This window comes from Pseudochaenichthys georgianus, chromosome 20 (assembly GCF_902827115.2).
Source record: "Pseudochaenichthys georgianus chromosome 20, fPseGeo1.2, whole genome shotgun sequence".
NCBI classification, from domain to species: Eukaryota; Metazoa; Chordata; class Actinopteri; order Perciformes; family Channichthyidae; genus Pseudochaenichthys; species Pseudochaenichthys georgianus.
Window position 1 is genome coordinate 11,938,289 of NC_047522.1, and position 12,800 is coordinate 11,951,088.

General features: G+C 39.1%; 1 protein-coding gene across 1 annotated transcript in view; it reads left to right on the forward strand.

The window, feature by feature from the left end:
• The window catches only part of LOC117466050 (E3 ubiquitin-protein ligase HECW1-like), a 181,245-nt gene that overhangs the window by 48,094 nt on the left and 120,351 nt on the right, over positions 1-12,800 (forward strand). The gene's annotated exons all lie outside the window — the stretch shown is intronic.

Genomic DNA, 12,800 nt, shown 5'->3' on the forward strand with positions numbered 1-12,800 from the left:
CTCCAGTCCGTCCCGTTTAAAGTGTCACTGTGCATTTCTTGTAGCATTGCTACATTTACTTTTTTTCATTTTAAAAGCTCATAAATACAAGCCCTCTTCCCCACATCCCTAGCTCCATTGACATTTATAGTGCACACTTTAAAATCACTCATTAAAAAGGATGTGAGGAGAGACACACCACTTAAGAACAACAAGTATGTTAAAACCAGCATCCTAACTGCTGTACATATCCTTTTCTTCTTCATTTAAAATCTCTCGCTTTAACTTCCCTTTCAGGACCTTCAAGCGATAAGACTCCTGCTCAGTGAAGAGATGCATCTGAGCATTCACTGACTGTAGCAACAAGCTCTTGTCAGTAAAAAACTCTTCTATTTTTACTAACCTTTTGTTTTTTGTTTTAAGAAAAGCTTTGATTTGCTGCACTTTAAAAAACGGACTTTTAAGTTGTGAGACGGTGAGAGGCTGACTGTCCTCAGCAGTGTCCTCTTCCTCCTCATCTTCAACTTCCTCATCCTCCTGCATCAATTATTCCTCACTTTCTTCCTCTTCTGCCTCCTTCACCTCCTCCACCATTTCCCCCTCTCTTCCTCCTTACTCACTGCCACCCTCTTGGCCTGAGAGACTTCCTCTTTCTGTTTTCTTTTCTTTGTACAAGCTTGAGCTTCAATGTTCTCTTCGCTTGCATCAGATGCAGAGACTTCCACCGTCACCACTGCTTCTTTCGGGACAACCTTTTCCCCCACATCAACCACAATGTCCCTTTTTCCATTATTTTTCTCATCACTCTTTTTTCCCCAGAGTTTTCCTTGTCCTGCTTAGGGAGCTCTGAAACCCCAGCCTTCTTTGGAGGCTTTGAAGGACTCTCATCTTGCTTTGAGGGACTCTCACCCTGCTTCGGGGGCCCCCCAGTGGGGTTTCCTGCTGCTTCTGTTTCAGCAGGAGTCTCCTTTGGTTTTGTGTCCTGCTCACCCCCCCCCCCCCCCCCCCCACCCCCCCCCCCCCCCCCCCCCCCCCCCCTCCTCCTGGTTTTTATTTGTGTCCTGGTTCCTATTTTTTTCCTCCTCCTCCTGGTTTCTATTTTTTTCCTCCTCCTCTTGGTTTTTATTTTTTTTCCCCCTCCTCCCCCTGCTTTTTATCTTTTCCCGGACACGCTCTGGCCAAGTGCCCCTCCTCCCCGCATTCGAAGCACTGAAATGAATGTTTCATTCACAACGATCCCGGTCTCCACCACCTTGTTCGCTTTCCCCTCCGTGTCCACAAATATCACCACCCCGCCGTTCATCCGAGCCGCAGACCTGATGCTGCCGTGCCCCACCAAGGCCCCCACAGCCAGGCTGCACTCCTCCACCGAGCACGGTATCATCGGAGAAATTTTAAAACCATGTTTACGACTCAGCCGGGCATAGTCCATGCTGCAGCCGCGTCACAGACACACACAAACACACACCACACACACCCAAACCACGAGAAAACACCAACAATCAAACGTTTAAACCATATACACAATACACACAACTTACAACATTAAACAAGAAATATGTTAGTAGAAAACGTGTGAAAGAGTTAGTAACTCACTCACACCACGCTCCTCCGACCTTTCCGAGAGAGAGAGAGAGAGAGAGAGAGAGAGAGAGAGAGAGAGAGAGAGAGAGAGAGAGAGAGAGAGAGAGAGAGAGAGCTCTCCTGTCAGACTGAGACACTCAGGTGAGCTAAAAGACTCTCTGAGTGTTTAGATAGTTAACTTTAGTCTAAGTTATCTTAGTGGATCTCAAACGGTTTGGTCACGAATTATGTAAAATATTATTTCCGAGGCACACCTTCATATGATCATTATAGAGAATACATTAAAAACAGGTATGAAATACTATATGACAGTAAAACAAGAATACAGTTTAAAAGTAGGGATGGGAATTTGAAGGCAAATGTATATTCGAATATTCGACCCCCCAAAAAACGGTTTATTATTTATTTAAATTTTTTTACAAATTAATAAATACATGTTCAAATAAGTATAGAAACCAATTCGAATTTTTAAAATGTATTGAACTGGTTATCACAGTTTGAACAGTTGACAGCTATAGGCCTACAGCTTTCATGCTTAAAACATAACTTGGTTTTCTGATGGATTTGGATATAAACGCGAGTGAAGTATAACCTGACGCAAGAGAGAGAGACCAGCACCTGCAGCTCTGCCCGCTGTGAGGGACTGGTGAGCGGAGCAAAACACACCTTTAGACCTAACGGACTTAGCTATGGCACTGTCGTATGCATTGAATTATTCCATTTGATAATGGAATAATCATAGCCTTCCTTCCTTCCAGAGGTGAGCCACATTCACTGGACCATTACGAAGGAAATTATATGACATCATATTCCTGCTAATATAATGTCATTCTTTGATGACTTGTCCCTCAACTGCATTAATGCGAACCATGTGACATCCATAAATGCTTGGGGTTCGCAAAAAAAACGATTCAAATAAGAATCGCAATTCTATCTCTGCCAATCCAGAATCGATTCACATTGTTCAGTCTTGACGCAACGCTGTTTTCCTTTTTTTTTCTATGGCGTGAGTTCCGTAATGTCCCACTTACATGGCACTTTATGCAGCAACCAGGAAATCCTCTTCACTCTGTCCGCTCTTCATGGCTCACAGGGCGGACTCCTGAGCTCCGTAATGTCCCGCTAACATGGCACTTAGACTTTATGCAGCATCCAGGGAAACACACCAGGAAATCCTCTTCACTCTGTCCGCCTCTTCCTGCCTCACAGGGCGGACTCCTGAGCTATTTGAATCGCAAATCGTTTTGAATCGCGAATCGGTTGTGAATCAAATCGTGACCCCAATAAATCAAATCGAATCGTGAGATTTCCTGAAATAAATGCATATGAAAATTGATATATGTGAAAATTAGAAGTTGTTTTTGTTGCTGCCTTGAATGTGTTTTAAGTTGAACATCATTGGACAATCTGATGTATTGCCTGTTCATTACTGTTTCTCTGTTCTCAAAGTTACTTTGTGAAGGTCACATTGTTTGTCCATCTGAGCTTCCGCTCCTTCCTTAATTATTCGTATTTTTATCTGACAAAGCTGGTATATGAACATCTGAGGATGCAGTTTTCTTTCCTGCACCAAACTGCCATACCTAAGTCCCACTTTCTACATTCACAGCCTCTGCTTTTTTTTCTATGGTTTGTAACATAACATCGAAGTGCATTGCATATTTATTATTGTATTTTTTCAAAACATATATATATTGGTACAAACATTGCCTATCAGTAATGATGCTGGCTTTTTCTCAAATGTTCTTCTTGCACGGTAAGACAAGCAGGCCCATTAATTATATGCTGGGCAGTCATATACCTCTCTTCATTATCAACTGCACGTACAAATTGCCTCAGCATTTATCACAATCTGTCAAGGCTGACTCAGTTGTGCCCTGAAGCTCCTTTCCAACTCGAGCATTCTCTGATCAGATGAAAAATTCACATGTCGACTTGCTGGTAACAATGCTGCATTTTGAAGAGATCACAGTATCCATGCTGAATAGATATAACACCTTAGTTGTTCATCAGAATCAGAACCATAATTGTTCATTTATCCCAGGGGGTAACTAGGTTTTGTAACAGTTGCAACAATTAGAGCAAAGATAAATAAATAATTATATACAAATAAGAAATGGAAGCAAATATGCATAATAAAACTCATTGTAGCCACGGGACACAGCATGGCACATAATTGAGTCAGGACGTCTTCCAATGCAAGGGGGCCTTCTAAAGACTCAGGCATATATCAAATCAAATCAATCTTTATTTGTATAGCCCAATATCACAAAACTCGTTTGTCTCAGTGGGATTTACAGATTAAAAACAAATAACATTGTAAATGATGCAGTTACAAAAAAATTAAAAGACAAGATAGTGTATGTAATACAAATAGAAATACAAAATAAATTAAGATAACAACAAAAGACAATAAAAAGACATAAAACATTCAAATTAAGTACCATCAAAATCAAATCAAATGAATACCATAAAATGCGAGCTCTAACCGAAGGCTTTGTTAAAAATGTAGGTCTTCAATGCACTTTTAAAAGTTTGGACACTCTCTGCCTCTCTGATTGAAACAGGAAGTTGGTTCCAGAGCAAGGGCGCTTGGTAGCTGAACGCTCTGACTCCTGATCTTGTTTTGCGGACTCTGGGCAGCACTAACAGACCTGGACCCTGGGAGCATAGTGTTCTAGCGGGGCAATAGTGGATACAAATATATTTTAGGTACGAAGGTTGCCTGACCATTTAGTGCCTGGTAAGTTAAAATAAGTATTTTAAAATAATTTCTGTGCTTTACCGGCAGCCAGTGTAGAGCAACTACAATTGGAGTGATGTGCTCCATTTTTCTGGTTTTAGTGAGTATACGGGCTGCAGCATTTTGTACCAGCTGAAGATTTGTAATGGATGTGGTGGGACAGCCTGATAGAAGGGAGTTACAGTAATCCAGCCTAAAGGTAATGAATTAGTTTTTCTGCATCATTTTGAGTCAGTATGTGTCTGATTTTTTTTATATTGCAGAGATGAAAGAAGGCAGTCCGTGAAACATGCTTTATGTGAGATTTGAAGGACAAATCTTCGTCAAAGACAATGCCAATATTTTTGACTGTGGAGCTGGAGGTCTTGGTGATACTATCAATCATTCTTATGTCAATTGTGGCATCATTTCGGAATTGTTTGGGGCCAAGTAAAATAACTTTGGTTTTGTCTGTGTTTAAAAATAAGTAGTTGCAGGTCATCCATGGTTTTATATCTGACACGCATTCTTGTAGTTCAGATAATTTATACTGTTCATCCGGCTTGAACGATAGGTACAGCTGTGTATCGTCAGCATAACAATGAAAATGTATGGAATGTTTCCTTATAATTTTGCCTAATGTTAACATATTAAGAGAGAACAAAATGGGTCCGAGGACATATCCTTGCAGCACTCCATGATTGATTGTGGTTTTTATTGACCATTCATGATGCTCCGATACAAACTGAAGCCGTTCTGAGAGATATGACCTAAACCAGTTTAGTCCAGTACCCTTTATGCCAATGGACTGTTCTAATCTTTCTAGTAGGATGTGGTGGTCAATGGTATCGAAAGCTCCAACTTAGGTACTCAACAGTACCAGGATCGAGCAAAGGACACTTTCAGATGCCATGAGAAGGTCATTTGTGACTTTTGATAGTGCTGTCTCTCTGCTGTGATGAGTTTTGAAGCCTGATTGGAATTCCTCAAGTAATTGATTCTTATTTAAAGGAGACCTATCATGCTAAATTTGAATAATATATTGTAGAGCCATACCTATATAAGGTATATTTATTAGGGCTGTCAAGTTAACGCGTTAACGCAAAAAAAAAATTAACGCCACTAATTATTTTAACATGATTAACGCATGTGTATTTTTTTCCTCGGCCGCCCCGTAGTTTCAGAGTGCATCGAGTTTAAAATACCATCTACAAGCTGATGCTGACAGCCCCGCTCCTGCCGCCCGCTTGTGGCAGACCACACTTCCACGCTCACCGGCAGGCACCGACTGGCCATCGGGAGGACCGGGAGGGTGTGTGTGGCCCGAACGAGCGAGAGAGAGACCTTACGTGCATTACCGTACCGCAGTGTGAACGCGGCTATTGTTGTTGTTAGCATCTGGTGCTAGCTAGCTACGCTAACGGATATAAGGAGCTGTTTAAATGAAAACAGAGGAGCGCCCTATCCACACAACTGCGCCGAGCACTTGACTTTAAGCAGGAAGCCAGACAGCGGGACATTGTACGAGAAGTCAGCACACTCATGATTGCAGCAACATGATTGCAGCGTCCAGGCAGCTCCCGTTCGAGCATATGCCTTGAGTTGCACATAGCTCCAACGATCACACACACACACACACACACACACACACACACACACACACACACACACACACACACACACACACACACACACACACACACACACACACACACACACACACACACACACACACACACACACACACACACCATTTGTATTGTATGAGAGAGGTTCCAGGTTGAATTGAGGCGAATATTTGTAATGTTCAGAGGTTGTTGTGTTTAATATGCATGAGAATATTTGTCATTGTTCAAATGATAATAAACATTAGCATAAAGCATATTTGTCCACTCATATGTTGATAAGAGTATTAAAAACTTGAAAAATATTCCTCTAAGGTACATTTAGAACAGATAAAAAATGTGCGATTAATTTGCGATTAATCGCGATTAACTATGGACAATCATGCGATTAATCGCGATTAAATATTTTTAATCGACTGACAGCCCTAATATTTATACGTTTTTTTTTTCAAAATACTAAACATTTTGCTCTATTTTCCTCTCCTCCATCCTGCATGCGCTGCAGCTGACCACGCCCCCCTGCAAAGGAGGGAGCCGAGTTACGAGCATCATGTTACCATGCTGTTACCATGCCATGGCAACCTCTCATTCCCCTGATAGGTGTAGAGTTGGCCATATAGGTGGAGCTCCTCGTCACTGAATCAGACTATTTTCAAATCTGGATCAGTCTGTATCAGATCTGTTGCAGCCCCGTTTTTAGAGATTTGGGTATGGAGGAAAAGAGAGACGGTTGTGTTTTCTGACACTTGGTGAGTTCCCTGACACATATTCATGTATAAAAGACGTACAAAAGTGCATTTTGCATGATAGGTCCCCTTTAAGTATTCACACAGCTGTTGAGCGACTGCTTTCTCAAGGATTTTAGAGATGAAGGGAAGGTTAGATATTGGTCTGTAGTTGGCCATAACCTCAGGATCAAGGTTAGATTTTTTAAGGAGAGGTTTAATTACAGCCTCCTTAAATGACTGTGGTACATAGCGTGATGATAATGACATATTTATTAATTTTATTATGGGGTAACATTTCCTTAAACAGCTTGGATGGAATTGGGTCAGGTTGACAGTTTCGAAGAGGAAATAATGGAAGTTAGCTGGTTAAGGTCTATTGGAGAGAAGCTATCTAGGTATATTTCAGGTGTAACAGCCGGTACAAATATTCCAGTGGTTGTAGACACCTCAGTGCTGTATAAGGGAAATAGGAGGTTAATATGGTCTCTGAAAGTTTGGATTTTGTCATAAAAAATGTCATAAAGTCGTTACTTCTTAGTGGAATTGGGATAGATGGTACAGTAGAGGCTCTCGGTCAGCCTGGCTAAGGTGTTAAAAATAAATCTGGCGTTATTCCTATTTTCTTCTATCAATGATGACATGAGATAACTTGCTCTGGAATTTTGTAGAGCCTCCTTATATATTTTAAGGTTAACAAGCCAAAGTACACAAAATACTTCAAGCTTAGTGGAACGCCATTTCCTTTCAAGTTGTTGTAATTTTTGTTTTAGTTTCCTCTTTTTTAGAGGACCAACAGAGTCCATTAGCATTAGCATACATGCTAGCGTTAGCCATACTAGCCTGTATACATGCGTATTGCACTGCTAGCATTAGCTATATTTACCTTGTTTACACTTAGGGGTCATATGTGTTAATCTGTGTATGTTACACTTGCATGTATGAGATATGAGTACACATATCAGAAAAACTGAAAAGCATGAACAAACTAGAGTCCACATGGATGATGCTATGCAACTAGCCATGTTTAGGAAAGTAAACACAGCTGTCCAATGAGGGCTACAGGATAGGGATCAGTAAGCATAATAAGGAGGTTGACAAAAACAGGCACTCAAATAATAGACTGTTTTAAGTGCTGTGTGCCTTTGAGCTAGCCCTGCATTGTAATATGACATATGTTTTGAGTTTGTGTATAAGTCTGCTTAAATGTTGGTAGAGCCCCCCCTGGAGAAAAATGCACCAGCCACCACTGGATAAAAGTCAAATGACAACAGTAATTGTTATTTCAGGGTGTTTTCTGTCAATCAGTCAAAATGAAAATAATGCATCTGTAACAAAGGGCCATGAAAATCTGTCTACATCATCCTTTTTCTGCCACTACCTGCTTTGGTTTCTGCACTGTAGTGACACCTGTTTCGTCAACATTATAAATCATGTCTGGAGGGAATTAATGCCAGTAAAACAAACATGAAATAACTAGACCAGTATGACCAAATAGCCCAAAATAGATATCCTTGTAAATGTAGCTGGTAGGTAAACTCATGTGCCTGTTGCCAATATACTTTACTGATTTACAGATGTAGCGCTTCATTTCAGACGCCTACCCGTGCGGGTCCGTGATCGGCACGGGGTGGGCCCCTGCTGAAAAGGAAAACCCCCCGACAGGACTTGAAACGCCCCCTTGATAAATACATTTAATTATAATGAAACCAGCTGCAATGGATCATGGATCCACCAGGGGGAGCCGTGAAAAGCTGCCACACTGGAACTCATGTGAAATAAACAGCTGATCTACAGGTATTTGATATAGCGGATATTTGTTAAGATCCATATGTCACGGATAGGATCATATTCTGTGCTAAATAAGAGACATGTAATCATTTACTAAACATCACCATGTTTTTATTTAACAAAATAATGTTTAATTCACGTTGGCGTAAATACAAAACCATCACTATGTTTTTAGATCAGGAAATGCAGCCCGGCTCAAACAAACGATTTTCAATCATCATCCTCACGATCATTTAATGTATCATATGTTCGCGAATTGAAATTAATGCACAAATTAATGCACATTAATGCACATGCATTTTATATCACATCCGACCGGAGGAAAATGCAGCGGCTCTCATTACCGATAATCCTAATCCCACGGGCAAACAATAATATGTACAGTGTTAATAGTTTACTGTATTATTAGTGTCTAATATTACTGCTATAATAATCACACATTGAGTTGTTGAAATCAGACCGTCGTTTTTTTTAAACAGTCTGAATGAAACGGCAGCTCTCAGGTGATCAGCTGTGTGTTTACACAATAAAATACGCATAGTAATTTAATACCTTCCAACACACATTGTAAGAACAGTTCTGTTTCATATGAGTGTTGAGAGCTGTATCCACAAATCTCTTAATGTTGCCCTCAGTGCACCAGATTGATGCATTTAACTTCAATTTAAATAAAAACATCTTCTGTTGTAACAACAATAACATTATAAATAGTAACATAGCATGGTATTGCACATTTAGCTTTGAGTGTTACTGGCCTGAGATTTTTTTATTACATGAATTAAGGTGTATAGTATTCGTTTATTAGTCCCCGAGGGGAAAATGGGTAGCAGCACATCACAGAGGCATTTAAAAAGTTAAGACACTACATTCTGGAAATGTTCACATCAGGCACCTTCAAGTTAAACAATACTACAGTAAACAATTAACACAGTAAATTATGTGGATTAAATCACATTTATTTCGTTAAAAATAAACGAAATATGATTTCCTCCGGAGTCGGCTTGACTCGGTTTGCATTTATAAAGAATGCACAAATGTGTTTAATCGTTAATGTCAGATATGTAGGCTACTAAGTAAATAGCCTACATTAGTTCCTGCTCAAGATTAGATTCAACTTTATTATTATTGCACAGATTACAGGTACTGAGACAACGAAATGCAGTTTAGCTTCTAACCAGGTGCAACAAGCAGTAAAGTGAAAAGTAATGTACACAATCTACAGAATAAAATATAGAATGAATTGAATGAATCATACACTAATATTAGACAAATATGAGCTTTAAATATCCATGATTTAAACATATAATCCAGGATACAAGCCACAGAGTTGCACCTGCAAGGTGAATATAGAACAACTGGTTAAAAAATAACTACAGAGTGTTTGAAAGCGTACAACAGTTTTATGATATCACTGCCCCATCTAAGACACGAGTGGATCTGTCTTGAATTACATTTGAGTTGAGTGTTTAGTCAACTTAATGTGTTGCTTAAAATAATACTTCTGCATACAGTATGTGACAATGTAGGTGATGCACGGCCAGATACGGCTCAAGAATCTGACTCAGATAAGGAAATGTGATATATTATGATATTATATCTGAATGATAAAGTGCGACACGTCGATGTCTTCTCTGCATACGGCAGTTTAAACTGTATTTCCTTTATCCTGTAATTTGACTTGATAGATTTAAACTCCGCACACTGAGCTCTGATTGGTCAGCAGGCGGTGCTTTCACTGAGTTGATCTCTTTTCTATAGACGCCGGAGCCGGGCAGCGTCAGGTAAAAAAAATTATTTAGCCCTCCCAAACCTGAGCCTCACGCACCACCTATGTCCTTAGGACCATACCGTTCACTAGCCCCAACCCCCCATGTTTCCTATGCTGTATGTTGGGAACTCTTTGTTTAAAACTAATTGGCCATCGGAATGTGTGGAGTCACATTCCACAGCTCTCCCCCCCCCCGTGATTCCCCGCACACAGAGAGACACAGGGAGATCGCTCTTCTGGAGTGAAGAGAGCGGAAATAATGATATTGCAAGTTAGAAACGTAAAATGCATTTTGACAGACACTTGGGGGAAATATGCTGCATTTTTAATGTCCGATAGTCCTTAGTCCACCTTAGTCCGTCTCGTCTCATCAACGAAAACTAAATATACATTTCATCATAGTTTTCGTTATCAAGAATCTATTTTTAGCTCGTCATCGTCTCATCTTAGTTATGTAAAAAAGGTCGTTGACGAAATTAACACTGGCATATTTAAACTGTCGCACTTTATGTTGCTTCTATCGCGCATTTCCGGTATGAAAGGGTCTGTGTCGGAAATATCAAACATTTAATAAAAGTGAAAAACAATGAACAAGACTTAACGTATTCATCATAATTAATTATATTTATTTCGTTTGGATGTAGGATTTTTGACTTTGTTTAGAGCAGTAATCTTCTCTGCAGCAGAGAGCTAAGCGCTGTCAGACCGGACCTAACCCTGAAAAGTATTATCATCTGAAAGTAATCATTATGTTGTTAACCCTTTGGAGTCCTGGGCTAATTTGGCCGTTTTCACATACTTTTGATTTGTCTTACTAAACCCCATTAAGAAATGTTTGGCATGTCAATGTTTGGTATCTTTTTTTAAGGACAACCTCACCTATATAACCTGATAGTTATTTCTTTCATTTTGAGATACTATATGAACATTTTGGACCCAAAATCCCAAAAACAAAAACGTAAAAACAGATTTTGAAAAAGATATTATTTTTCATATAGGTAACACAAACATACACAACAAAACCATGTAAAAGCTGGAAATATATACATGGGATGTCACTATGATAATGTGAAAGTTTGATTGAGGTAGCATGGGATTTCATTCTGATAAGGCAAAAAGTGTTATTATAAATATAATACAAATATATATATACACATTATGTACACAAATCAGTTTTTTCTGTCTTTATCTGTGCCACGCTTCAAAGCGGTTTCTGTCAACTACGACACAGAGGGCAACATCACAGGTTCCTCCTCCTCCATGTAAAAAAACAAGCTTAAAGCTTGACTCACGTTCAGAGTTCTCTTCATCATAGTTGAATCTTCAAAACTCTAAATCTATCTAACTATATCTAATTCTCAATGTTTGTCTGTCACTTTACTTCAATCGCAGTCTCCCGCCGCCTGTCTTCGTATATCTTCGTCTCTCTCCATTTCCCGCCGTCTTTCTTCGGTTCCCGCCGTCCCTCTTCGTCTCTTTTCATCTCGTTTCACATCACTCCGTTTACCTGATTACCTGACCCCCTCCCTGGTAAATACATCCTGTTGAGCAGAATCTACAGTTTCCAGTATTTTCCGTTTCGTAAAATGATAAAATACGGCGAAGATATTAAAATATGTGCTTCCATTATTCATACTTCTGAAATATATCTGTATTAACTTTATATCATCGTATGTCCGTGTTTATTGGGTCTTTTTGCATGAAATAAAGACTGGCATATAGTTTCAAGCCAGTACTTTCGACAGAAATACACATATGCATCCTGTTGAGCAGGATCTACAGTTTCCAGTATTTTCCTTTTCGTAAAATGATCAAATACGGCGAAGATATTCAAATATGTGCTTCCATTTTTCATACTTTTGAAATGAATTAAATTTATATCATCGTATCTCCGTTTTTACTGGGTCTTTTTGCATGAAACAAAGACTGGGATATAGTTTCAAGCCAGTACTTTCGACAGAAACACACGGCAATGTTGTCCGGACTGTTGTTTTTATGCGGCACCGGCTTGAACAGGTCATGTGATCTGATCACTCCGGCGTGACGGTCGACTCCAAAGGGTTAATATTAATTACATATAAGTATTTTTACAACTTGTATTTAGAAATACTCTGTTGTAATTATTGATGCATAAATGTGTTCATCCATTCAATGTGGCATCTGCTATAATGGGGTTAATGTATGATATTACTTAATAATACAATACATTATAATATATGATATGATAATTACATTTTAGTTTTATTCATTTCTTATTTCATAGTTTCTCATTATTATTATTTTTATCGCTCATCTTATTTTTGATTTTATTAATCTGTGTGAATCTGTGCTGTCCTGTTTTTCACTCTCACCCTTTTGCTGTTTGAACTACTGAATTTCCCCACGGGATTAAAAAAGGTCCATTTTATCTTATCTTAATGTATAAGTTGATTTACTTCAATCTACTGTACTGTGTAAAAACACCCCAACAATATTACAAGAAATATACTGCATAAAGCAAACTACATACTTTATTTGATCTAAAATATTGATGTTTTTTCATTATAGTAGCTTGTGAAAACCATACAGTAACAAATAAGTGATTAAATGCTACAGTATTCAGCAAA